This window comes from Ranitomeya variabilis, chromosome 2, assembly GCF_051348905.1.
Source record: "Ranitomeya variabilis isolate aRanVar5 chromosome 2, aRanVar5.hap1, whole genome shotgun sequence".
Taxonomy (NCBI): domain Eukaryota; kingdom Metazoa; phylum Chordata; class Amphibia; order Anura; family Dendrobatidae; genus Ranitomeya; species Ranitomeya variabilis.
The window spans coordinates 264,321,246-264,348,595 of NC_135233.1; the positions used below are offsets into that span (position 1 = coordinate 264,321,246).

The 27,350-nt window shown below is 50.9% G+C and overlaps 1 protein-coding gene and 1 long non-coding RNA gene across 8 annotated transcripts in view; one reads left to right on the forward strand and one right to left on the reverse strand.

Annotated features, from left to right (window-relative positions):
- Positions 1–27,350, forward strand: part of DAB2IP (DAB2 interacting protein) — a 273,236-nt gene that overhangs the window by 11,167 nt on the left and 234,719 nt on the right. The window lies entirely within an intron of this gene.
- The window catches only part of LOC143809332 (uncharacterized), a 52,083-nt gene that overhangs the window by 1,950 nt on the left and 22,783 nt on the right, over positions 1–27,350 (reverse strand). The window lies entirely within an intron of this gene.

Consider the following 27,350-nt stretch of genomic DNA (forward strand, 5'->3'; position numbering starts at 1 on the left):
CACGGCCAGGTCGTATCGCTGGTCGTGATCGTTGGTAAATCGTTTTGTGTAACGGTACCCTAACCTGCATTTCAGTCTGCAATTTGCTAATCAGACTGTAATCTGCTGATCAGTCTGCAATTTGCGGATCAGTCTGCAATCTTCTAATCAGTCTGTAATCTGAGGATCAGTCTGCAATCTTCTAATCAGTCTGTAATCTGAGGATCAGTCTGCAATCTTCTAATCAGTCTGTAATCTGCTAATCAGTCTGCAACCTGCGGATCAATCTGCAATCTTCTAATCAGTCTGTAATCTGAGGAAGAGTCTGCAATCTTCTAATCAGTCTGTAATCTGAGGAAGAGTCTGCAATCTTCTAATCAGTCTACAATCTTCTAATCAGACTGTAATCTGCTGATCAGTCTGCAATCTGCGGATCAGTCTGCAATCTTCTGAGTCTGTAATCTGAGGATCAGTCTGCAATCTTCTAATCAGTCTGTAATCTGCTGATCAGCCTGCAACCTGCGGATCAGTCTGCAACCCACTAATCTGTAACCTGCTCATCAGTCTGCAATCCGCTGATCAGTCTGCAACCTGCGGATAAGTCTGCAATCCGCTAATCAGTCTGTAAGGGTACTGTCACACAGAGCAATTTTGATCGCTACGACGGCACGATTCGTGACGTCGCAGCGATCGTATGATTATCGCTCCAGCGTCGTAGACTGCGGTCACACGTTGCAATCACGGCGCTGGAGCGATGCCGAAGTCCCCGGGTAACCAGGGTAAACATCGGGTTACTAAGCGCAGGGCCGCGCTTAGTAACCCGATGTTTACCCTGGTTACCAGCGTAAACGTAAAAAAAACAAACAGTACATACTCACATTCCGGTGTCTGTCCCCCGGCGTTCTGCTTCTCTGCACTGTGTAAGCACCATAGCCGGAAAGCAGAGCGGTGACGTCACCGCTGTGCTCGCTTTCCGGCTGGCCGGCGCTCACAGTGCAGAGAAGCTGAGACGCCGGAGGACAGACACCGGAATGTGAGTATGTACTGTTTGTTTTTTTTACGTTTACGCTGGTAACCAGGGTAAACATCGGGTTACTAAGCGCGGCCCTGCGCTTAGTTACCCGATGTTTACCCTGGTTACAAGCGAACACATCGCTGGATCGCTGTCACACACAACGATCCAGCGATGTCAGCGGGTGATCAAGCGACGAAAGAAAGTTCCAAACGATCTGCTACGACGTACGATTCTCAGCAGGATCCCTGATCGCTGCTGCGTGTCAGACACTGCGAGATCGTAACGATATCGCTAGAACGTCACGAATCGTACCGTCGTAGCGATCAAAATTGCACTGTGTGACAGTACCCTTAGGCTTCTTTCACACTTCCGTCGTTGGTGGTACGTCCTAATGCAGCGAAGTGACGTATCAACGGATGTTGTGAAAATAGGGAAAAACGTGTGTAATGCATCCAGTGTTATGACGGATGCGTCGAACGAGTTCCAGCCTGAATTTTAAGGTATAAAATTCTGGAGAGAGAGAGATTCTTCCCAGACTAGAAAATCCTTCCAGGCATGCTGAGAACACAAAAACGTGATACGTCGCTGGATTCCTGTTTTTCACAGTGACCGATCCCGCGACCATGGGCTTCCATTATAGCCAACGACGGGCAGCGCAGGATGCGTCGCTGAGCGATTTTCCGACGTGCAGAAAAAACGTTCCTCTGAACCTTTTCTCCGCCCGACGGACCGTTTTTTGCCAACGGATCCAGTGTACGACGGATGAAACGGATGGCCATCCGTCACAACCTGTCGCTAATATAAGTTTATGAGAAAAAACAGGATCCTGCAGAAAAATTTGCAGGATCATGTTTTCTCAAAACTCGACGGATTGTGACAGGAGATGAAAGATGGAAGTGTGAAAGAGGCCTAACCTGCAGATAAGGCCTCTTTCACACTAGCGTCGGTACGGGTTGTGAAATTTATGCACGACGTGGGCAGCGGATGCAGTTTTTCAATGCATCCGCTGCCCAGTCTAAAGTCCGGGGATGAGGGGGCGGAGTTTCGACCACGCATGCGCGGTAGAAAATGGCGGACGCGACGGACAAAAAAACATTTACTTGAGCATTTTTTCGTGCCAATGGTCCGCCAAAACACGACGCATCCAGTGCACGACGGACGCGACGTGTGGCCATCCGTCGCTAATACAAGTCTATGGGAAAAAAACGCATCCTGCGAGCACATTTGCAGGATCCGTTTTTTTCCCAAAACGACGGATTGCTAAAATCGCAAGTGTGAAAGTAGCCTAAGTCTGCAATCCGCTAATCAGTCTGTAACCTGCAGATCAGTCTGCAATCCGCTCATCAGTCTGTAACCTGCGGATCAGTCTACAATCTGTAAGTTCCCTATGTTATTTACATACTGCCAGGCATCTGCTCATTTTGGCTTTATTTTAAATTTTGCTTGTTAAATGCCCATAGTGTGAATGCGCACCTAAGGCACTGCAGTTATGTCAACATGTCCTCCGGCTCCAATTTGTGACAGGGTGCACAGTGCAGGGAGCTAACAGGAGGAGGTGACAGGGTGCCCAGTACAGGGAGCCAACAGGAGGAGGTGACAGGGTGCCCAGTACAGGGAGCTAACAGGAGGAGGTGATAGGGTGCCCAGTACAGGGAGCTAATAGGAGGAGGTGACAGGGTGCCCAGTACAGGGAGCCAACAGGAGGAGGTGACAGTGTGCACAGTACAGGGAGCTAACAGGAGGAGGTGACAGGGTGCCCAGTACAGGGAGCTAACAGGAGGAGGTGACAGGGTGCCCAGTACAGGGAGCTAACAGGAGGAGGTGATAGGGTGCCCAGTACAGGGAGCTAATAGGAGGAGGTCACAGGGTGCCCAGTACAGGGAGCTAATAGGAGGAGGTCACAGGGTGCCCAGTGCAGGGAGCTAACAGGAGGAGGTGACAGGGTGCACAGTGCAGGGAACTAACAGGAGGAGGTGACAGGGTGCCCAGTACAGGGAGCCAACAGGAGGAGGTGACAGGGTGCCCAGTACAGGGAGCTAATAGGAGGAGGTCACAGGGTGCCCAGTGCAGGGAGCTAACAGGAGGAGGTGACAGGGTGCACAGTGCAGAGAGCTAACAGGAGGAGGTGACAGGGTGCCCAGTACAGGGAGCTAACAGGAGGAGGTGACAGGGTGCCCAGTACAGGGAGCTAACAGGAGGAGGTGACAGGGTGCCCAGTACAGGGAGCTAACAGGAGGAGGTGACAGGGTGCCCAGTACAGGGAGCTAACAGGAGGAGGTGACAGGGTGCCCAGTACAGGGAGCTAACAGGAGGAGGTGACAGGGTGCCCAGTACAGGGAGCTAACAGGAGGAGGTGACAGGGTGCCCAGTACAGGGAGCTAACAGGAGGTCACAGGGTGCCCAGTACAGGGAGCTAACAGGAGGATTTGACAGGAGGAGGTAATAGGGTGCACAGTACAGGGAGCTAACCGGAGGAGGTGACAGGGTGCCCAGTACAGAGAACTAACAGGAGGAGGTGACAGGGTGCCCAGTACAGGGAGCTAACAGGAGGAGGTGACAGGGTGCCCAGTACAGGGAGCTAACAGGAGGAGGTGACAGGGTGCCCAGTACAGGGAGCTAACAGGAGGAGGTGACAGGGTGCCCAGTACAGGGAGCTAACAGGAGGAGGTGACAGGGTGCCCAGTACAGGGAGCTAACAGGAGGAGGTCACAGGGTGCCCAGTACAGGGAGCTAACAGGAGGATTTGACAGGAGGAGGTAATAGGGTGCACAGTACAGGGAGCTAACCGGAGGAGGTGATAGGGTGCCCAGTACAGGGAGCTAACAGGAGGAGATGACAGGGTGCCCAGTACAGGGAGCTAACAGGAGGAGGTGACAGGGTGCCCAGTACAGGGAGCTAACAGGAGGTCACAGGGTGCCCAGTACAGGGAGCTAACAGGAGGAGATGACAGGGTGCCCAGTACAGGGAGCTAACAGGAGGAGGTGACAGGGTGCCCAGTACAGGGAGCTAACAGGAGGTAACAGGGTGCCCAGTACAGGGAGCTAACAGGAGGAGGTCACAGGGTGCCCAGTACAGGGAGCTAACAGGAGGAGGTCACAGGGTGCCCAGTACAGGGAGCTAACAGGAGGAGGTCACAGGGTGCCCAGTACAGGGAGCTAACAGGAGGAGGTGATAGGGTGCCCAGTACAGAGAACTAACAGGAGGAGGTGACAGGGTGCCCAGTACAGGGAGCTAACAGGAGGAGGTGACAGGGTGCCCAGTACAGGGAGCTAACAGGAGGAGGTGACAGGGTGCACAGTACAGGGAGCTAACAGGAGGTCACAGGGTGCCCAGTACAGGGAGCTAACAGGAGGAGGTGATAGGGTGCCCAGTACAGAGAACTAACAGGAGGAGGTGACAGGGTGCCCAGTACAGGGAGCTAACAGGAGGAGATCACAGGGTGCCCAGTACAGGGAGCTAACAGGAGGAGGTGACAGGGTGCCCAGTACAGGGAGCTAACAGGAGGAGGTCACAGGGTGCCCAGTACAGGGAGCTAACAGGAGGAGGTCACAGGGTGCCCAGTACAGGGAGCTAACAGGAGGAGGTCACAGGGTGCCCAGTACAGGGAGCTAACAGGAGGAGGTCACAGGGTGCCCAGTACAGGGAGCTAACAGGAGGAGGTCACAGGGTGCCCAGTACAGGGAGCTAACAGGAGGAGGTCACAGGGTGCCCAGTACAGGGAGCTAACAGGAGGAGGTGACAGGGTGCCCAGTACAGGGAGCTAACAGGAGGAGGTCACAGGGTGCCCAGTGCAGGGAGCTAACAGGAGGAGGTCACAGGGTGCCCAGTACAGGGAGCTAACAGGAGGAGGTGACAGGGTGCCCAGTACAGGGAGCTAATAGGAGGAGGTGATAGGGTGCACAGTACAGGGAGCTAACAGGAGGAGGTGATAGGGTGCCCAGTACAGGGAGCTAACAGGAGGAGGTGACAGGGTGCCCAGTACAGGGAGCTAACAGGAGGAGGTGACAGGGTGCCCAGTACAGGGAGCTAACAGGAGGTCACAGGGTGCCCAGTACAGGGAGCTAACAGGAGGAGGTGACAGGGAGCTAACAGGAGGAGGTCACAGGGTGCCCAGTGCAGGGAGCTAACAGGAGGAGGTGACAGGGTGCCCAGTACAGGGAGCTAACAGGAGGAGGTGATAGGGTGCCCAGTACAGGGAGCTAACAGGAGGAGGTCACAGGGTGCTCAGTGCAGGGAGCTAACAGGAGGAGGTGACAGGGTGCCCAGTACAGGGAGCTAACAGGAGGAGGTGATAGGGTGCCCAGTACAGGGAGCTAACAGGAGGAGGTGACAGGGTGCCCAGTACAGGGAGCTAACAGGAGGAGGTGACAGGGTGCCCAGTACAGGGAGCTAACAGGAGGAGGTGACAGGGTGCCCAGTACAGGGAGCTAACAGGAGGAGGTGATAGGGTGCCCAGTACAGGGAGCTAACAGGAGGAGGTGACAGGGTGCCCAGTACAGGGAGCTAACAGGAGGAGGTGATAGGGTGCCCAGTACAGGGAGCTAACAGGAGGTCACAGGGTGCCCAGTACAGGGAGCTAACAGGAGGAGGTGACAGGGTGCCCAGTACAGGGAGCTAACAGGAGGAGGTGATAGGGTGCCCAGTACAGAGAACTAACAGGAGGTGACAGGGTGCCCAGTACAGGGAGCTAACAGGAGGAGGTGATAGGGTGCCCAGTACAGAGAACTAACAGGAGGAGGTGACAGGGTGCACAGTACAGGGAGCTAACAGGAGGAGGTGACAGGGTGCACAGTACAGGGAGCTAACAGGAGGAGGTGACAGGGTGCACAGTACAGGGAACTAATAGGAGGAGGTCACAGGGTGCCCAGTGCAGGGAGCTAACAGGAGGAGGTGACAGGGTGCACAGTACAGGGAACTAACAGCAGGAGGTGACAGGGTGCCCAGTACAGGGAGCTAACAGGAGGAGGTGACAGGGTGCCCAGTACAGGGAGCTAACAGGAGGAGGTCACAGGGTGCCCAGTACAGGGAGCTAACAGGAGGAGGTCACAGGGTGCCCAGTACAGGGAGCTAACAGGAGGAGGTCACAGGGTGCCCAGTACAGGGAGCTAACAGGAGGAGGTCACAGGGTGCCCAGTACAGGGAGCTAACAGGAGGAGGTCACAGGGTGCCCAGTACAGGGAGCTAACAGGAGGAGGTCACAGGGTGCCCAGTACAGGGAGCTAACAGGAGGAGGTGACAGGGTGCCCAGTACAGGGAGCTAACAGGAGGAGGTCACAGGGTGCCCAGTGCAGGGAGCTAACAGGAGGAGGTCACAGGGTGCCCAGTACAGGGAGCTAACAGGAGGAGGTGACAGGGTGCCCAGTACAGGGAGCTAATAGGAGGAGGTGATAGGGTGCACAGTACAGGGAGCTAACAGGAGGAGGTGATAGGGTGCCCAGTACAGGGAGCTAACAGGAGGAGGTGACAGGGTGCCCAGTACAGGGAGCTAACAGGAGGAGGTGACAGGGTGCCCAGTACAGGGAGCTAACAGGAGGTCACAGGGTGCCCAGTACAGGGAGCTAACAGGAGGAGGTGACAGGGAGCTAACAGGAGGAGGTCACAGGGTGCCCAGTGCAGGGAGCTAACAGGAGGAGGTGACAGGGTGCCCAGTACAGGGAGCTAACAGGAGGAGGTGATAGGGTGCCCAGTACAGGGAGCTAACAGGAGGAGGTCACAGGGTGCTCAGTGCAGGGAGCTAACAGGAGGAGGTGACAGGGTGCCCAGTACAGGGAGCTAACAGGAGGAGGTGATAGGGTGCCCAGTACAGGGAGCTAACAGGAGGAGGTGACAGGGTGCCCAGTACAGGGAGCTAACAGGAGGAGGTGACAGGGTGCCCAGTACAGGGAGCTAACAGGAGGAGGTGACAGGGTGCCCAGTACAGGGAGCTAACAGGAGGAGGTGATAGGGTGCCCAGTACAGGGAGCTAACAGGAGGAGGTGATAGGGTGCCCAGTACAGGGAGCTAACAGGAGGAGGTGACAGGGTGCCCAGTACAGGGAGCTAACAGGAGGAGGTGATAGGGTGCCCAGTACAGGGAGCTAACAGGAGGTCACAGGGTGCCCAGTACAGGGAGCTAACAGGAGGAGGTGACAGGGTGCCCAGTACAGGGAGCTAACAGGAGGAGGTGATAGGGTGCCCAGTACAGAGAACTAACAGGAGGAGGTGACGGTGCCCAGTACAGGGAGCTAACAGGAGGAGGTGACAGGGTGCCCAGTACAGGGAGCTAACAGGAGGAGGTGACAGGGTGCCCAGTACAGGGAGCTAACAGGAGGAGGTGACAGGGTGCCCAGTACAGGGAGCTAACAGGAGGAGGTGACAGGGTGCCCAGTACAGGGAGCTAACAGGAGGAGGTGATAGGGTGCCCAGTACAGGGAGCTAACAGGAGGTCACAGGGTGCCCAGTACAGGGAGCTAACAGGAGGAGGTGACAGGGTGCCCAGTACAGGGAGCTAACAGGAGGAGGTGATAGGGTGCCCAGTACAGAGAACTAACAGGAGGAGGTGACAGGGTGCACAGTACAGGGAGCTAACAGGAGGAGGTGACAGGGTGCACAGTACAGGGAGCTAACAGGAGGAGGTGACAGGGTGCCCAGTACAGGGAGCTAACAGGAGGAGGTCACAGGGTGCCCAGTACAGGGAGCTAACAGGAGGAGGTGACAGGGTGCACAGTACAGAGAACTAACAGGAGGAGGTGACAGGGTGCACAGTACAGGGAGCTAACAGGAGGAGGTGATAGGGTGCCCAGTACAGAGAACTAACAGGAGGAGGTGACAGGGTGCACAGTACAGGGAGCTAACAGGAGGAGGTGACAGGGTGCACAGTACAGGGAGCTAACAGGAGGAGGTGACAGGGTGCACAGTACAGGGAACTAATAGGAGGAGGTCACAGGGTGCCCAGTGCAGGGAGCTAACAGGAGGAGGTGACAGGGTGCACAGTACAGGGAACTAACAGGAGGAGGTGACAGGGTGCACAGTACAGGGAGCTAACAGGAGGAGGTGACAGGGTGCACAGTACAGGGAACTAACAGTGACAGGAGAGCGCCTGCCCTGTGCGCTTACAGTCTAGCTACACCGCTCAGCAGGCAGCATCACACACAAGATGAGATACATCGTTCAGTGTCAGAGAAGATTAGATACACGGCTCAGCGTCACAGACGAGATACACAGCTTAGCGGGCAGCATCACACACAATTAGATACACCGCTAAGCAGGCAGTATCGCACAGGGCACGATTAGATGCAGGGCTATGTTGTACCCTGTGTCGGGCTGTCCCCCTCTTGTCTGCCGGACATTACACTACTCGACAGGACAGGATTAGATGCAGGGCTCAGCAGACAGTATCGCACAGGACAGGATTAGATGCAGGGCTCAGCAGACAGTATCGCACAGGACAGGATTAGATGCAGGGCTCAGCAGACAGTATCGCACAGGACAGGATTAGATGCAGGGCTCAGCAGACAGTATCGCACAGGACAGGATTAGATGCAGGGCTCAGCAGACAGTATCGCACAGGACAGGATTAGATGCAGGGCTCAGCAGACAGTATTGCACAGGACAGGATTAGATGCAGGGCTCAGCAGACAGTATCGCACAGGACAGGATTAGATGCAGGGCTCAGCACACAGTATCACACAGGACAGGATTAGATGCAGGGCTCAGCAGACAGTATCGCACAGGACAGGATTAGATGCACGGCTCAGCAGACAGTATGGCACAGGACAGGATTAGATACAGGGCTCAGCAGTCAGTATCGCACAGGACAGGATTAGATGCACGGCTCAGCAGACAGTATCACACAGGACAGGATTAGATGCAGGGCTCAGCAGACAGTATCGCACAGGACAGGATTAGATGCACGGCTCAGCAGACAGTATGGCACAGGACAGGATTAGATGCACGGCTCAGCACACAGTATCGCACAGGACAGGATTAGATGCAGGGCTCAGCAGACAGTATCGCACAGGACAGGATTAGATACACGGCTCAGCAGACAGTATCGCACAGGACAGGATTAGATACAGGGCTCAGCAGACAGTATCGCACAGGACAGGATTAGATACAGGGCTCAGCAGACAGTATCGCACAGGACAGGATTAGATGCACGGCTATGTTGTGCCCGGTGTCCCCTCTTGTCTGCCGGACATGACAGTACTCGGCCGCTCACGTTCCGTTCTCCCCACCAGCTGCGGCTCCTGTAGGTCAGATTCACATGGCGACATCTCCAGCCGCTGCACCGGAATGAGGAGCATGAAATGCGCGGACGCCGCCGGAATGTGAGAGCAGCGATGAGCGGCGCCGCATATTCCTCCCCTCAGCCGCGACCTCAGTGTACGGCCTGTGCTGCCGCGTGTAGTGTGCGGGACCGGACGCGCTGTACATGGTGCGGAGCCGCCGCACTCGGGTCTTGGCGCCACCATCGCGTTGTGTTTGGAGCTCTGAGAGTCGTGTAGGCGGCGCAGTAAATATTGTCCTATGGAGGAGGCGGCGGCAGCTGTCAGCGGGGCCGCACTGTGCAAATCAATACCCAGACGGAGCACAGCGACGTGTCAGCCATGCATGGCGCTATACGGCCACCGCTCCGGGATCCACCGCTCCGGGATCCTGTGTCTTACAGCACTCGTCAAAAGACCCCGCGGATCACAGAGACGTCAGCAGAGTCCTCCAAACTGGACGCCGAGAAACATCTTCCACTCCAGTGCACTCCACACCCTGGGAGCTGAGTAATGTCAAACATGGCCACCAGGCGGCGCTGTGCCTCACCCACTAACATTATTATATGTCCACCTGGTAGCGCTGTGATGTGTTGCACAGTTATTAGTTTATGTCCAGCTGGTGGCGCTGTGTGTATTACACATTTATTTATGCTCACCAGGTGGCGCTGTGTGTATTATACAATTATTGGTTACCATTACCAATGGTGTTGAGTAGGGTTGAGCTAAACGGATCGGTCATTTTCATAAGTCGCCGACTTTTTGAAAAGTCGGGTTTCATGAAACCCGACCCGATCCCTGTGTGGGGTCGGCCACGCGGTACGCGACTTTCACACCAAAGTCGCGTTTCAATGACGCTAAAAGCGCCATTTCTCAGCCAATGAAGGTGGACGCAGAGTGTGGGCAGCGTGATGACATAGATCCTGGTCCCCACCATCTTAGAGAAGGGCATTGCAGTGATTAGCTTTCTTTCTGCGGCGTCACAGGGACTATAAAGGGGCGTTCCCGCCGACCGCCATCTTACTGCTGCTGATCTGAGCGTAGGGAGAGGTGCCGCTGCGTTAGGCAGGGTACATAAAGACCCAAACCGCTTGTGCTGTAGCGATTTCCTCTGTCCAGCACCACCTTTTGTTTGCAGGGACAGTGGAAGCTACATTTTTTTTCCTCAGCGCTGTAGCTCATTGGGCTGCCCTAGAAGGGTGTGTGTCCACGGTCAGTAAACGCTGCTTGTTTGACGCTGCGCAGAGCTGCAGCGTCAAACACGCAGCGTCCAGATGTTCCAGCATAGTGGAGGGGATTTTTTGAAATCCCGTGTCCACTATGCGTGGAAACCCGCACACGGCGGGCCTGCGACTCCGGACATGCTGCGCGTCTTTTCAGATCGCAGCATGTCCGTACACCTTGCGGGGACGCAGCGTCCCCGCAAGGCATAACACAGGGCCCTATGGGAGAGAGCGATGATCCCGGATGTGTACAGTTAACACATCCGGCATCATCGCGTCCAAAAAGGGGGCGGGGCTTAGCACCGAACGGCTCCGGCGATACCGCCGGCCATCCTGAACGTGGACACGCAGCTGAAGGCTCCCTGATCGCTGCGTTGCTGTTTGTACGCCGCTGTGCAAACCAACTGCTTTTTTCAAAGCACAAATCCTGTTGTTCCTTCCTTTCTGCACAGCTATCTTGTTTGTTTGTCCACACTTTTGTTTTTTTTTGTGCAGCTGTCCACTGCTAGTTATTGCTGCCTGCCATACCTTGCTGAGATTACTGCAGGGAGATAGTAATTGTAGGACAGTCCCCTTTTTTTTTTTTTTTTTTTTAATTCTCCCTGAAAAACAAAAAAAATAGTGGGAGATTAAGATTGGCATTTCAGCTTGAGTGCCGGTCCTGTGTGTGCCATCTGTCTCAATTTATTGGGGCACAGAAAACCTAGTGTGTAACATTGGGCCTGATTTTCCTTTCAGTGTCAGCCACCTATAAAGGTATATATAAATCCTACAGAAGTTTGAGTTCACCTTATAAGTTGTTTTACAGTAACAAATACCGTTACTTTGGTTACGTTTTGCAAACAATGAGGAAGTCTGGTGGAAGAGGTCGTGGCTGTGGGCGGTCATTGTCAGCTGGTAATGATGGTAGTGGTGGTGGAGCATCAGGTGGTCGTGGTAAAAGCAATACAGCACCTAAGTCTCGAGTTGTTGAGCCAGGTTCGTCGTCTGTCTACACAAGGCCTCGAACGCTCCCTTTTCTGGGAGTAGGAAAACCGCTTTTAAAGCCGGAGCAGCAAGAACAAGTTTTGGCTTTCCTTGCTGACTCTGCCTCTAACTCTTTTGCCTCCTCCTCGGAAAGTGCTAAATGTAAAAGCAGCGCGTCGTTAGTGGATGTTCACGGTCAGGGACAAGTCGCTTCCTTGTCTTCTCTACCCAGAACAAGAGAGGAGGATGCGTCAGGCGACACAACGGGTTACTCCATGGAGCTCTTTACACATACCGTTCCTGGGTTAGACAGTGAAACAGTTAACAGGCCATGCCCATTAGAAGTTGAATCAGACATGGAGTGCACAGATGCACAGCCACAGCCAGATTACTATGCTGTTCCTTTGACTCAGACCAGAACATTGCCCTCGCAGTGTACTGAGCCAGAATCAAACCCAGCTGAGACTATGGTGCCCCGTCACGACCGCTATACCACCGGCTTACACGGTGACGCAGACGAAGTTGCACACGACATAGAAGAGGAGGTCATAGATGACCCAGTTGTTGACCCCGATTGGCAGCCATTGGGGGAACAGGGTGCAGGCGGCAGTAGTTCTGAAGCGGAGGAGGAGCCACAGCAGGCATCAACATCACAACAGGTTCCATCTGCCGGGCCCGTATCTGGCCAAAAACGCGTGGCAAAACCAAAACCAGTTGGAGGACAGCGTGGCCATCCGGTTAAAGAAGCTCAGTCTGCAATGCCTGAAAAGGTATCCGATAGTAGAAAGAGTGCAGTCTGGCATTTTTTTTAAACAACATCCAAATGATCAGCGCAAAGTCATGTGTCAAAAATGTTCAACTACCTTAAGCAGAGGTCAGAATCTTAAAAGTCTAAATACAAGTTTCATGCATAGACATTTAACCACCATGCATTTGCAAGCCTGGACTAACTACCAAACGTCCCTAAAGGTTGCAGCACCCTCGGCCAATGAAGCTAGTCAGCAACGCTACATCCCTTCCCTCACTGTAAGCCCACCATTTCCCGCACCACCTGCAGTATCTGTGCAGCTTTCGTCGCCAGGCCAAAGCAGTCAGGGAATCACCAGGTTCGTAGTAGGAAACACTGCATGTAGGGCACCGGCAAGAATACCATCTCCAACCCTCTCTGTCTGCCATGTCCACCGGCACCACCGCTAGTTCCACGATCTCCAGCTCTCCAGTACAGCTCACCCTACATGAGACTCTTGTTAGGAAAAGGAAGTACTCATCCTCGCATCCGCATACACAGGGTTTGAACGCCCACATTGCTAGACTAATCTCATTAGAGATGATGCCCTACCGGTTAGTTGAAAGCGAAGCTTTCAAAGCGCTGATGGACTACGCTGTACCACGCTACGAGCTACCCAGTCGACACTTCTTTTCGAGAAAAGCCATCCCAGCCCTCCACCACCATGTTAAAGAGCGCATCGTCCATGCACTCAGGCAATCTGTGACTACAAAGGTGCACCTGACAACAAATGCATGGACCAGTAGGCATGGCCAGGGACGTTACGTGTCCGTCACGGCACACTGGGTGAATGTGGTGGATGCAGGGTCCACAGGGGACAGCAATATTGGGACAGTTCTGCCTAGCCCACGGTCTAGGAAACAGTTGGCTGTAGGCGTTCGCCCCCCCTCCTCCTCCTCGTCCTCCTGCAGAAGCGAGAGCTCGTCCACAGACCGCAGTCGCACAACCACTCCATCCGCAGCTGCCACTGTTGCACACCAGGTGTCCCATTATGGGACAGCTAGTGGCAAGCGTCAGCAGGCTGTATTGGCAATGAAGTGTTTGGGCGACAATAGACACACCGCGGAAGTTCTGTCTGAGTTCTTGCAGAAAGAAACTCAGTCATGGCTGGGCACTGTACATCTTGAGGCAGGCAAGGTAGTGAGTGATAACGGAAGGAATTTCATGGCTGCCATAGCCCTTTCCCAACTGAAACACATTCCTTGCCTGGCTCACACCTTAAACCTGGTGGTGCAGTGCTTCCTGAAAAGTTATCCGGGGTTACCCGACCTGCTCCTCAAAGTGCGCAGAATTTGCTCGCATATCCGCCGTTCGCCCGTACACTCCAGCCGCATGCAGAACTATCAGCGGTCTTTGAACCTTCCCCAGCATCGCTTAATCATCGATGTTGCAACAAGGTGGAACTCAACACTGCACATGCTTCAGAGACTGTGCGAACAGAGGCGTGCTGTTATGTATTTGTGGGAGGATACACATACACGGGCAGGCAGTTGGATGGCAGACATGGAGTTGTCAGGTGTGCAGTGGTCGAAGATACAAGACCTGTGTCAAGTCCTTCAGTGTTTTGAGGAATGCACACGGCTGGTTAGTGCAGACAACGCCATAATAAGCATGAGCATCCCCCTAATGCGTCTGCTGATGCAAAGTTTGACGCACATAAAGGAGCAGGCGTCTGCAGCCGAGGAAGAGGAAAGCCTTGATGACAGTCAGCCATTGTCTGGTCAGGGCAGTCTACAGGACGAGGTAGCGGGCGAAGAGGATGAGGATGATGGGGATGAGTATTTTTTAAATGAGGAAGCTTCTCCGGGGCCAATTGAAATTGGTGGCGTGGCAAGGCCGGGTTCAGGTTTTTTGAGGGAGACAAGTGACGTAGATTTGCCTGTAACTGCCCCTCAAACCAGCACAACCGCAGATTTGACAACTGGAACTTTGGCCCACATGGCGGATTATGCCTTGCGTATCCTCAAAAGGGACCCACGCATTATTAAAATGATGACCGATGACGATTACTGGTTGGCCTGCCTCCTTGATCCTCGCTATAAAGGCAAATTGCAAAATATCATGCCACATGAGAACCTCGAACAAATATTAGCAACCAAACAAGCAACTCTTGTAGAACGTTTGATTCAGGCATTCCCAGCACACAGCGCCGGTGATGGTTCTCACACGAGCTGCAGGGGGCAACAGGGTAGAGGTGTTAGAGGTGCACAAATCAGAAGTGGCGTTGGACAGAGGGGTTTTCTGACCAGGTTGTGGAGTGATTTCGCAATGACCGCAGACAGGACAGGTACTGCAGCATCTATTCAAAGTGACAGGAGACAACATTTGTCCAGTATGGTTACTGACTATTTTTCATCCCTTATCGATGTTCTCCCTCAACCGTCATTCCCATTTGATTACTGGGCATCCAAATTAGACACCTGGCCTGAATTGGCAGAATATGCGTTGCAGGAGCTTGCTTGCCCAGTAGCTAGTGTGCTATCTGAAAGAGTATTCAGTGCTGCAGGTTCAATATTAACCGAAAAAAGGACTCGTCTGGCTACCCAAAATGTTGATGATCTAACCTTCATTAAAATGAACCACTCCTGGATTTCGAATTATTTTGCCCCACCTTTCCCGGCTGACACCTAGCTTTCCTATAAAAAGGTCTTGCTTGTGGACTGGTCTTACTGAGTGTTCCAATCTCTTAATTTGCAGCAGCTGTTTGTCCGGCATACGACATGTTTACACCTCCCTAAATGGGAAAACTCCCCCCACGGGGCCGTGGTCTCGCCACTTGGCGCAAGCACCCGTTAGAGTGCCGTTTGTCTGAAGAGGTGGGTGTGCCCGCTTTTGGTCGACGGCACTGCCACTGGGTCCCTCAGAGTACAATAAAGTGTCTCTGGCGGTGGTGGCGCGCAACCAACGTCAGACACATCGTTGTAACATGAGGGGCCCTGGGCCTGTACCGCCGGCCACAAGAGAGTTCCCCCCCCCCCAGCTCAAACTGGGCTCTACCACGTGCAAAATTATCTCTCACAGCTCCAACAATGTTTAGTCTATGCGCTGACATCCTTCACTTCCTGGCACTGACAATACCAATTTGTTGACATGTATGATGCTAGTTAAAATAGTCAGGGTCAGTGTCCTATATTGACACCAGTAAATACTTAGTGCCAAATTACTATGTCTGAAACTCAGCAGAGGAGCCCACCCCTGTACCTAAGTATGCCACACTTTTGTTTTGTTGTTTTGCGAGACATTAACATCTATTTATTTTTTGGGAGTACTAACTGTGTCAGACACTCCTTCCAATCGTCCTCCACTGACCACACCAATGCTGCCTGTGTACCCATGTAACCTATTTAAAACTGCATAGAGCCTGCTTTTTTATTTTAGGCCTAGTAAGTCTGTCTGCGGTCCCTCCTTGCAATCGTCCTCCGCTGACCACACCAATGCTGCCTGTGTACCCCTGCGAGATAACTCTAAGTGCCTTGAGCCTATTTTTATTTATTTTAGGCCTAGTAAGTCTGTCTGCGGTCCCTCCTTGCAATCGTCCTCCGCTGACCACACCAATGCTGCCCGTGTACCCCTGGAACCTATTTTAAAGTGCATAGAGCCTATTTTTTTATTTTATTTAATATTAATAAAGCCATGATGGACTACGCTGTACCACGCTATGAGCTAGCTACCCAGTTGACACTTCTTTTGCGAGAAAATCCATCCCAACCCTCCACCAGCATGTAAAAGACCGCATTGTCCATGCACTCTGGCAATCTGTGAGTACAAAGGTGCACCTGACAACAGACGCATGGACCTGTAGGCATGGCCACGGAAGGTTACGTGTCCATTACGGCGCAATGGGTTAATGTGGTGGATGCATGGTCCACAGGGGACAGCCTACTAAGTCTGTCTGCAGTCCCTAATTCAAATTGTCCTCAATTCAGGTTTTCGGGCTTTTTTAAAAAATAGGAAACTGCATTTGGGCTACTAGTTTGGTTGGGGCCTACTAGTGATGTCTGCCTTTCCTAGGTGTTCTCCTCCTCCTGGGTGTTCTCCTCCTCCTGGGTTTTCTCCTCCTCCTTGGTGTTCTCCTCCAGGTTTCCTTGTCTGAGCTTCAACCTTCAGGCTCTCATTAAGTATTTTTAAATGTAACACTGCAGTTGCCCTGCTACCTGGGTTGGGGCCTAGTAACGGTGTCTGTCGCTCCCTGGTGTTGTCCTCCACTGAAAAAGCTGAGCTTCAACCTTCAGGCTCTCATTGAGTATTTTTTAATGTCACACTGCAGTTGCCCTACTACTTTGGTTGGGGCCTAGTAACGGTGTCTGCCGCTCCTTGGTGTTCTCCTCCTGGTTTCCTTGTCTGAGCTTCAACCTTCAGGCTCTCATAAAGTATTTTTAAATGTAACACTGCAGTTGCCCTGCTACCTGGGTTGGGGCCTAGTAACGGTGTCTGCCGCTCCTTGGTGTTCTCCTCCTGGTTTCCTTGTCTGAGCTTCAACCTTCAGGCTCTCATAAAGTATTTTTAAATGTAACACTGCAGTTGCCCTGCTACCTGGGTTGGGGCCTAGTAACGGTGTCTGCTGCTCCTTGGTGTTCTCCTTCTCCTTGGTGTTCTCCTCCTGGTTTCCTTGTCTGAGCTTCAACCTTCAGGCTCTCATTAAGTATTTTTAAATGTAACACTGCAGTTGCCCTGCTACCTGGGTTGGGGCCTAGTAACGGTGTCTGCCGCTCCCTGGTGTTGTCCTCCACTGAAAAAGCTGAGCTTCAACCTTCAGGCTCTCATTGAGTATTTTTTAATGTCACACTGCAGTTGCCCTACTACTTTGGTTGGGGCCTAGTAACGGTGTCTGCCGCTCCTTGGTGTTCTCCTCCTCCTTGGTGTTCTCCTCCAGGTTTCCTTGTCTGAGCTTCAACCTTCAGGCTCTCATTAAGTATTTTTAAATGTAACACTGCAGTTGCCCTGCTACCTGGGTTGGGGCCTAGTAACGGTGTCTGCCGCTCCTTGGTGTTCTCCCCCTGGTTTCCTTGTCTGAGCTTCAACCTTCAGGCTCTCATTAAGTATTTTTAAATGTAACACTGCAGTGGCCCTGCTACCTGGGTTGGGGCCTAGTAACGGTGTCTGCCGCTCCTTGGTGTTCTCCTCCTCCTTGGTGTTCTCCTCCTGGTTTCCTTGTCTGAGCTTCAACCTTCAGGCTCTCATTAAGTATTTTTAAATGTAACACTGCAGTTGCCCTGCTACCTGGGTTGGGGCCTAGTAACGGTGTCTGCCGCTCCTTGGTGTTCTCCTCCTCCTTGGTGTTCTCCTCCTGGTTTCCTTGTCTGAGCTTCAACCTTCAGGCTCTCATTAAGTATTTTTAAATGTAACACTGCAGTTGCCCTGCTACCTGGGTTGGGGCCTAGTAACGGTGTCTGCCGCTCCTTGGTGTTCTCCTCCTCCTTGGTGTTCTCCTCCTGGTTTCCTTGTCTGAGCTTCAACCTTCAGGCTCTCATTAAGTATTTTTTAATGTCACACTGCATTTGGCCTTCAACTTTGGTTGGGCCCTACTAACGGTGTGTGCCGCTCCCTGGTGTTGTCCTCCACTGTATAAAGCTGAGCTTCAGTCTTTAGGCTTTCGGCCTATAGTAGCAGATATTAAACTGCATTTGGCCTACTAGTGTGGTTGGGCCCTTAAAACGGTGTCTGCTGCTCCTGGGTTTGCTCCTCCACTGAACAAAGCAATGCCGCCTGTTTAGTCCTGTTACCAATTTTGAACTGCATTTAGCCTACTTTATTCTTTGGCCCTATATCTGTGTTTCCTCCTCATCCTGCCCATTGCCCAGCCACTGCTAGATGAGTCTGCTGGTACATTGACCCAGACCACTACATTCCCCTTGCATGCTACACAGCCAGAATGTGTCCCTGCTGAAAGTCAGGTTCCCCTTCCCGCATACTATACCACCTTACACGGGGACAAAGAGGAAGGTGCAGATAAAAGTGCTGGTTCCTTCATCAGGTGGGGGGGGAATACTCGTTGGCGACGTCACTGGCACAGGGCCCCTCATAGTACGCAAAAGTGTCACTGCCGGTGGGAGGCGCCCCACCGTGCAAACACCGCCGTACTTTGAGGGGCCCTGTGCCAGTGCCAATGCCAAAGAGTGGGCCCCCCCTGCTTGCTTAGGATCACAGCACTTGCAAAGTTGAAATACTTACCTCTCCCTGCGCCACTGCCGTGACGTGGTCCAGATTTCCTGGGCCCACAAAATACTTGAACCAGCCCTACCCCCAAAAACTTTAGCCAAATGACCCCCAATTTCCAATGCCTAACTATTATTATAAGGGAAATTAAGATTGACAAGCTTCATTAACAAGAATGGATGTTTTTGGCATTAAAATGGCCACTCTAGGTGTTTTCCTGGCCCCCACTCACTGCCGACTATACTGCCCCATTGACTTGCATTGGGTTTCGTGTTTCGGCCGATCCCGACTTTACGAGATAATCGGCCGATTTCACTCGACCCGACTTTTGAGATAGTCGAGTTCCGCGAAACCCGACTCGACCCTAAAAAAGTCAAAGTCGCTCAACACTAGTGTTGAGCATTCCGATACCGCAAGTATCGGGTATCGGCCGATACTTGCGGTATCGGAATTCCGATACCGAGTTCCGATACTTTTGTGGTATCGGGAATCAGTATCGGAACCATATTCATGTGTAAAATAAAGAATTAAAATAAAAAATATGGATATACTCACCTCTCCGGTGGCCCCTGGATCTTACCGCTGTAACCGGGAGCCTCCGTTCCTAAGAATGAGCGCGTGAAGGGCCTTCGATGACGTCGCGGCTTCTGATTGGACACGTGACCGCTCATGTGACCGCTCACGCGACCAATCAGAAGCCGCGACGTCAGCCGCGACGTCATCAAAGGTCCTTCACGGGCTCATTCTTAGGAACGGAGGCTCCCGGTTACAGCGGTAAGGTCCAGGGGCCACCGGAGAGGTGAGTATAGCCATATTTTTAATTTTAATTCTTTATTTTACACATGAATATGGATCCCAGGGCATGAAGGAGAGTTTCCTCTCCTTCAGACCCTGGAAACCATTCCGATACTTTGCGTCCCATTGAAATGCATTGGTATCGGGTATCGGTATCGGCGATATCCGATATTTTTCGGGTATCGGCCGATACTATCCGATACCGATACTTTCAAGTATCGGACGGTATCGCTCAACACTAGTTACCATATTTTTCAGACTATAAGACGCACCCCAAATTTTCAGAAGGAAAATAGGGAAAAAAAATGTATCAAATGGGGGTCCGTCTTAGGCCATGTGCCCACGTTGCAGAATAGAAGCAGAATTTTCGGCTTCAATTCTGCATACCCTTGGCAGGAAAAATGCATGCGGATTTAGATGCAGTTTATACGTGTATTTACCGCGTTTTCCATGCGTTTTTCAAGCGTTTTACATGCAGATTTTTAATGCATGTCTATGGGTGCAGAATTGTTGCGATTCCGCAAAAATAATGAACATGCTGCGTTTTTTTCCGCGATGTGTTTCCACCTTGGGAAAAAAACGCATCATGGGCACAACAATTGCTGAATGCATTAGAAATGAATGGGAAGCTGTTTGTGTTTTTTTAAGTGTTTCCCCTGCGGGAAATCGCGGCAGAAACGATTAAAAAACGCAACATGGGCAAATAGCCTTACAGTCCGAATTCAGCTTTCCGGGGAGGGGTTTCAGCACAGGTGGAGGAGTGGTCACTGGTGTTGTTTGGTGGTCCAGGCTGGTGTGGTGGTACTGCTCTGTGGTGCTGCTCTGTGGTGTGGCGGGGCTCCGCTGGCATTTTGTGACACGTGCTCTGTGGGGCTGCGGTGGCTTGTGGGACGGCAATGGCGGTGGTCTGTGGGGCAGCGGGGCTCCGACGGCATTTCATTAATGCTCGGAGGCCCGCGCAGATCCATTCCTGCGATGTGGTGGCCTGTGGGAAAATGGTCGCCGGGGGGGGGGGGTCGGCGCATAATCAGATTCAGATTCGCGGCAACGAGATCTCGTCTCCTGAGATCTCGTCTCCTGAGATCTCGTTGCCGAGATCTTAATCTGAGCATGCGCCGCCCCCAACCGGCGGCCATTTTCCCGGAGGCCACCGCATCGCAGGAATGGATCTGCGCGGGCCTCCGGGCATTAATGAAATGCCATCGGAGCCCCACAGACCACCGCCATTGCCGTCCCACAGGCCACCGCCGCCTCCGTCCCACATAGCAATGCCGACTATAAAACGCACCCCCATTTTCCACAAAATTTTTTTTTGCAAAAAGTGCGTCTTATAGTCCGAAAAATATGGTATATGTCCTCCAGGTGGCGCTGTGTGTATTATACAAATATTGGTTAAATGTCCTCCAGGTGGCGCTGTTTGTATTACACATTTACTAGTTATATGCTCACCAGGTGACGCTGTGTGTATTATTCGATTATCTATATAATCGTCTAAGGTCCACTTCCGTCTGTCTGTCACGGAAATCCCGCGTCGCTGATTGGTTGCGTCCGGCTGGGAGCGACCAATCAGCGACAGTCACAGTCCGGCCACGAATTATCCCCTCCCTACTCCCCTCCAGTCAGTGCCCCCTACATACTCCCCTCCAGTCAGCGCCCATATAGCGTTTTAGCAGTCCGTTAAATGGACTGCGTTACACCACGGCATAACGCGGTGTGACGCAGTCCTTTATCGCTGCCATTAACCCTGTGTGACCAACTTTTTACTATTGATGCTGCCTATGCAGCATCAATAGTAAAAACATATAATGTTAAAAATAATAATAATAAAAAAAAAAATCATTATATTCTCAACTTCCGGCGTCCGCAGCAGCCTTTCCCGCTCCTCGCGACGCTCCGGTCCCAAGAATGCATTGCGGCAATGACCCGTGATGACGTAGCAGTCTCGCCTGGGCTGGATCCGGGGGCCGCTGGAAGGTGAGTATATAACAACTTTTTATTTTAATTCTTTTTTTTAACAGGGATATGGTGCCCACATTGCTATATACTGCGTGGGCTGTGCTATATACTGCGTGGGCTGTGCTTTATACTGCGTGGGCTGAGCTACAGTATATACTACGTGGCTGTGCTATATACTACATGGCTGTGCAATACACTCCGTAACAGAAGTTATGTCGCTTATCCATGTTATGTAAATAAAAGCTGATAACCGGACATTAAATTCATCCATTGGTTGTATAAATTATGCTTTTGAAAACTGAAGCCCTCCGAAATGTGGTTTAGGATAAGAAAATAAATTTGCATCAATGCAGAAATATTGATCAGTTAATGGACACAGAATGGTCAGATTTTGGCAAGACAAAAGTTTTGTCGCCTGGTCATATAATGCACCCAATCTTAGTTTACATCCTCACCTGTGCTCAGTAAATGATCGGTTAATTAGTGTGTGTGAGCTCTGACAACATGCAAAAAATATTGTATGCAAGCCACATATGAATGATAGTGATGTGATGCTTGTTCATAGAGGAGTGCTGGGATTACACAGATCATACTCCTGTGCCCGTCTGACAGATGGGAGGCTGCTGAGCTTATCAGGGTGGGCTTCTGTCTTGTGAGAAGTCATGTTTTCCCCTGCTTCTTTGCATATTTTTCATAAATTACAATTCTTCTGTCTCAGGGTTTTTAATGACCCATCTGCTGATAACAGGGAGCAGTGACGTACATGTCACACTGCTGCCCCCTGCTGGTAATCACAGCTATGCCCAGCATATTACCATACAGTAAGGCATAAGCCGCACATCAGTGATTTTTCCTGTCCATATTCCCGTAGTGCTCGGGCCTCCTGTTTCTGTAGTTTTGGTCTGTGTTTCCGTTTTTACCGGCAATATGCGATAAAATATCGGAAGGCAATTTATGCCATCACCCCGCCACACTGTGCATGGAGCAATATCCTGTCTGCAGTTTCTTCTGATATTTTTGGCCTTGTTCATCTATAAACTGTTTTCCATTAACCATTTACACTCCTGTCCTCACATATTCGCACGGCTGCTCTGGGAACCCTCACGCAGCTCTGCTTTATAAATGTCGCATTCCAAACTTTATGGGAAAGTGACCTTTACTGCACAGACCTCGCAGTATCCATGCCGCCACCGGGGGCACTGCTGTTTATAGGGCGATCTTCATCCCATGGAGACAAACACAAGAAAACAAAAGTTCAGCTTTGGTGCAGTCACTGAGGGCGCAACTTACATATTGCTGAAGCGTGCGGGAAGGGCCTCCGGTTCAGTCACCCCAGGCGCCATATTCTAGTGACACCCAAAAATTTGACTACAAATTCAAAAATACTTCTCCTTTCACTTGTAATTTTGGGAGACGAGACACAGAGACCTGTTGGGGGAGCTGCCCCTAATTTAAGTATCCGCGAACCCCCCCCTCCCTATTACCATTATATAAGCCTTAAGTTTTACACCCTTTTTCTTACCCTAATGAGGGTTTGCACTAGTGTTAGGAATACTGATGGTGTTAGGGTAGGTGCACATGATTAGTAAACGCTGCGGTTTGGACGCTACATACTTGTGCAGCGTCCAGATGTTACAGCATACTGGATGGGATATCAAGAAATCCCATCTCCATTATGCGTCCAGAGACGCCAGTGGATCACCCGCAGAGGCGAACATGAGGCACATCTCTCCAGACCGCAGCATGTCAATTTATCTTGCTGAGACGCGGTGATTCTGCATGCCGATTCACCTGCGTTCAATTGATGGCAGCACTTTGGACGCAGCGGACATGTGACCCAAGCGCTGCCAATTCCTGATTGTGTGCACATACTCTTAGGGCTATGTATAGTTAGACAGCGATAGGATTGAAAAATAACAAAAGACTGACCTTCACTTCCAGACAGAAATCATTTGTATACAGGTGCTTACTAACAGTAGCCATCTCCATTTATAACAAGTAAAGTTGTACTCTGTAGTGCTATAGCATGCAAACATTAAATATATGAAATTTCAATTGCATTACTGCTGTAGAAACTTAGAAAAATTGAGAATACTTAGCGCATAAATTGGGCAATTCATGTGTGCCCAGCAGCCATGATAAGGCGATTCTCGTTGCTGGGAACCTGCCTGTGTGAATCTTCTCTTGGAATAAAGCCCACATAATGGGAAAGCAGGATCCTGCTACAATTAAAAATGCCTGAGGGGTGAAGTGATCAGTCAGAGAGCCTATGTATACAGATATCAAAAGACTGACCGTCCCATGAAAACAGGTTTGAACAGGTGATTACTAAGAGTAGAAAACTAAACCAAAACTAATTTATACAGAATCTTTATTACAAAACTAGGATAAATAAACCGACACACCTTATTAAAAAACCCTTCTATATGAGACTGGGTTTACAGACTGGCCTGTATGTTCAAGAGCAAAGAAGGTGGAACACCTACCTCACATCTGGTACCTACACGTCCCTAGGGTACCCCCTACCTATCTGCGGAGGTTGGCACCCTCTTGGACGCAATGTGGCGCCCCCGCTCCTCGACGGCTGACCCTAGGTGCCCTGTGGGTCCCTAGTAAATAAATTTGTTCATGGACACCACATACCCGCCCACACCTGGGGCCCAACCTAATATAAACAAAACAGATGCCAGATGATATTACACCAAAGTGCCACAATGACAAAAAAACAATTTGCTGCCTCAAAAGGTTAAGTTTGATAACATGTGGCACACATGACCGTCTATTCTAAACCTCCTTCACTGGCTATTATACCCTTATGCGCCCCTGCCCAGATTACCCTGCCTAACAGCGGAGGTTGGCACCCTCTTGAACGCAAAGTGGCGCCCCCGCTCCTCGGCGGCTGTCCCTTATAGACCCTAGGCAGTTCCCTATAGACAAATGAGACTGCTCAGGGAAAGTGCCTATGGGGCTGTACTAGTGGGCTACAATGGAAGCATAGGTATATGACAATTATAAGAAAAATGCACAGTGAATTAGCCCCAATATCCATATGCCATGTATCAACTCCGTTGGTAAATTATCACAAGCAAAGGAGATGCACTACTCTCTATATACTAAAGGCGCATGAATACAGTGACAATTTTGTTAAAGTATACACATGGTGAACATCAAAGAACAAATAATTAAAAATCTGATACACTTATCTGTGCTCAGATCTCGCCTCTACGCGTTTCCCCCCCATGATATGGTTCCTCAGGAGGCACATGGGAAAAAGAGCCGTGTGTTAAAGCCCACATCGGCGATATGCTGTGCCTGGTTGCAGGTGCAGGGATAACACTGACAAAAAGATACTTATATAGCCCCCGCCCAAATGGCGATATAAAAGGAGTTGGTTCATACTTGCGGATTGAGGATCAATGCATGGCCGGTAATGCAGATGTCCAGAAACCGCATCTCCACGCTGCACATAACGGCCGCCATTACTCCCATATCCTTGTCGGCGTACCTGTACTGCGCATGCGCCATTTTCGGACATTAGAGGTCTATTCAACTCTTTCCAACTGCGCAGGCGCTAACTCCATTTTGTTGTAGAACCTTTCTATCTCCCTTTTCGGCCATTATTGCTGCGCTGGCACCTTTCTCTAGTCCCCCGCAGATAATACAAATTGTACAGTGTACCTTATGTAAAGTGGGTAAGATTAAATGTGGTGCACATTGTGGTGAACCTTTCTATCTCCCTTTTCGGCCGTTATTGCTGCGCTGGCACCTTTATCTAGTCCCCCGCAGATAATGCAAATTGTACAGTGTACCTTATGCAAAGTGGGTAAGATTAAATGTGGTGCACCAGGATATTCCTGCATAATCTCTAGCGTGCACAAATACCGCAAAGCATCACCCAATTACACTGCTACATAATAATCATATACTAGACCTAATCACTTAGGAATACCAGCTTATATGTAAATATAAATACCGGGAGGCAGTGCCAACCAGACATGAACCCCCAATGATGGGTATTTATGGATTAATGAGCCCAGGCATGGACTCAATCACAAATAATCATGTCTAAACCACCCCATTAAACATAAGCCCCTCCCCCCCTGCAACGATCTTATCCTAAAGCCTATCCATGGCGAATAATTGGAGTTATACTGTCAAGTAACCCCCTATATTATGTGCTACAAACCATCTATTAGGTCTGCACAGCCTCTCTACTCATGTCAGGGAAACGGGGAAGCATGAATCAGTGAAAACAGTTTACACGAAGCAACTATAAGTTAACCGCTCATTTAATCCCCTAGGGGCAACTGACTCCATTCTGAATATCCACTGGGTTTCTTTCTGTAGGATGACCCTGTCCCAGTCGCCCCTTCTCCCATTTTGCTTAACCACCTCCAGGACACAGAACGAGAGAACTCCACTGTTACCCTGATGAGAATCCCAAATGTGACGTGCTATGGGAGTATCCCTGCAGTTCTTAATGTCGCCCAAGTGTTCCCCGATCCTCCTCCTCAGCTCTCTCTTTGTTTTCCCTATGTAATTTTTTGGACAGCCACACGTGGCCATATAGACCACGCCCGTAGTCCTACAATTAGAGAAATCCCTGCAAAAAAACTGTTTGCCATTAGATGCACTGGCAAAACTCTTGCAGGGAACTACAAAGTCACAGAACGAGCAATTTCCACACCTGAACATACCATTTACCCGTCTGTCAAGCCAAGTCCCCACTTGCTTTTCTCTTTTATAGTGGCTGTGTACAAGCCGGTCTTTCAGAGAGCGTCCTTTCCGGAAGGTGATCTGGGGTCTACTTGGGACGACACCAGTCAGGGTTTCGTCCATCCGAAGAATGCTCCAGTGTCTTTTGAGGATACTGAATACCCGATTAGTTTGATTATCATAGGTTCCAATAATCCTCGGAGCATTCTCAGTTTCTATTTCTCTGTTGGTGTACAATAGGGACCGTCTATCCCTCCCCATGGCATTCCTAAATGCTGGATCCAAAATCTCATCTGGGTAGCCCCGATCTCGGAATCTCTCCCTCAGATCGTAGGCCTGTGCCCTGAAGGTGGCGGGGCTAGAACAATTCCTCCTAGCCCTAAGGTACTGACCCCGAGGAATGCCCCTCTTCAGGGGAACCGGATGATGGCTCTCCCACCGAAGAAGGGCATTAGTGGCAGTTGGCTTCCGAAACAGTCTTGTATCCAGCATACCTTTGTCAGTAATAGTGATTTTTACATCAAGGAAGGCCAGTTCACATAAATCACTCTCTGATGTGATTCTTAGGCCGACCCTGTTGCTGTTCAATTCCTGTACAAAGCTGTTAAATTCCATTTGTGTACCACTCCATATGACCAGGACGTCGTCTATATATCGGTACCATGCCGATATTTTATTGTTCCACCATCCCTCATTTTCAGGGAACACCACGGTTTCCTCCCACCAGCCCAGGAGGAGATTTGCATACGAGGGTGCACAAGAACAACCCATCGCAGTCCCCCTGAGCTGGTGGAAGTACTTACCGTCAAACAGAAAATAATTGTGGGTTAGAACAAATTCCATCAACTCCACCACAAATTTATTGTGTCCTTCAAAGTAGATGGCCCTCGTTTTTAGATAATACTCTAGTGCTCTAAGGCCCTCTGTGTGTGGAATACTGCTATATAGGGCCTCTACATCAATCGAGCCCAAGATGGTACCTTGTTCCACCACAATGCCATCTATCTTTTGGAGTAAGTCTGACGTGTCCCGCACATAGGAGGGTAAAGATGTTACAAACGGACGTAAGATGTTATCTATATAAATGCCAACATTCTGACTCAATGAGCCAACACCTGAGACTATAGGACGTCCTCTTAGGGGCGAAAGACCTTTGTGGACCTTAGGGAGGGCGTAAAAAGTAGTGATCATGGGAGTACGAGGAACCAAAAATTTATGCTCATTATGAGAGATCAACCTGTCACTCAGACCTGCATCTAGGATGGAAACCAACAAACTGGTGTACTTATCAGTAGGGTCACTCCCGAGTCTGCCATACGTCTCCTTATCATCAAGGATCAGATTACACATTCCTACATATTTTCGGTGGTCGAGGATGACCAAATTACCGCCCTTATCGGATGGCTTTGTAATAATTTGATCATTTCTCTCAAGTGTTTCCAAAGCCTCCCATTCTTCACCACTCAGATTTGGTGGTGTATTACCATTTTTGCGGCAAACTTTTTTAAGGTC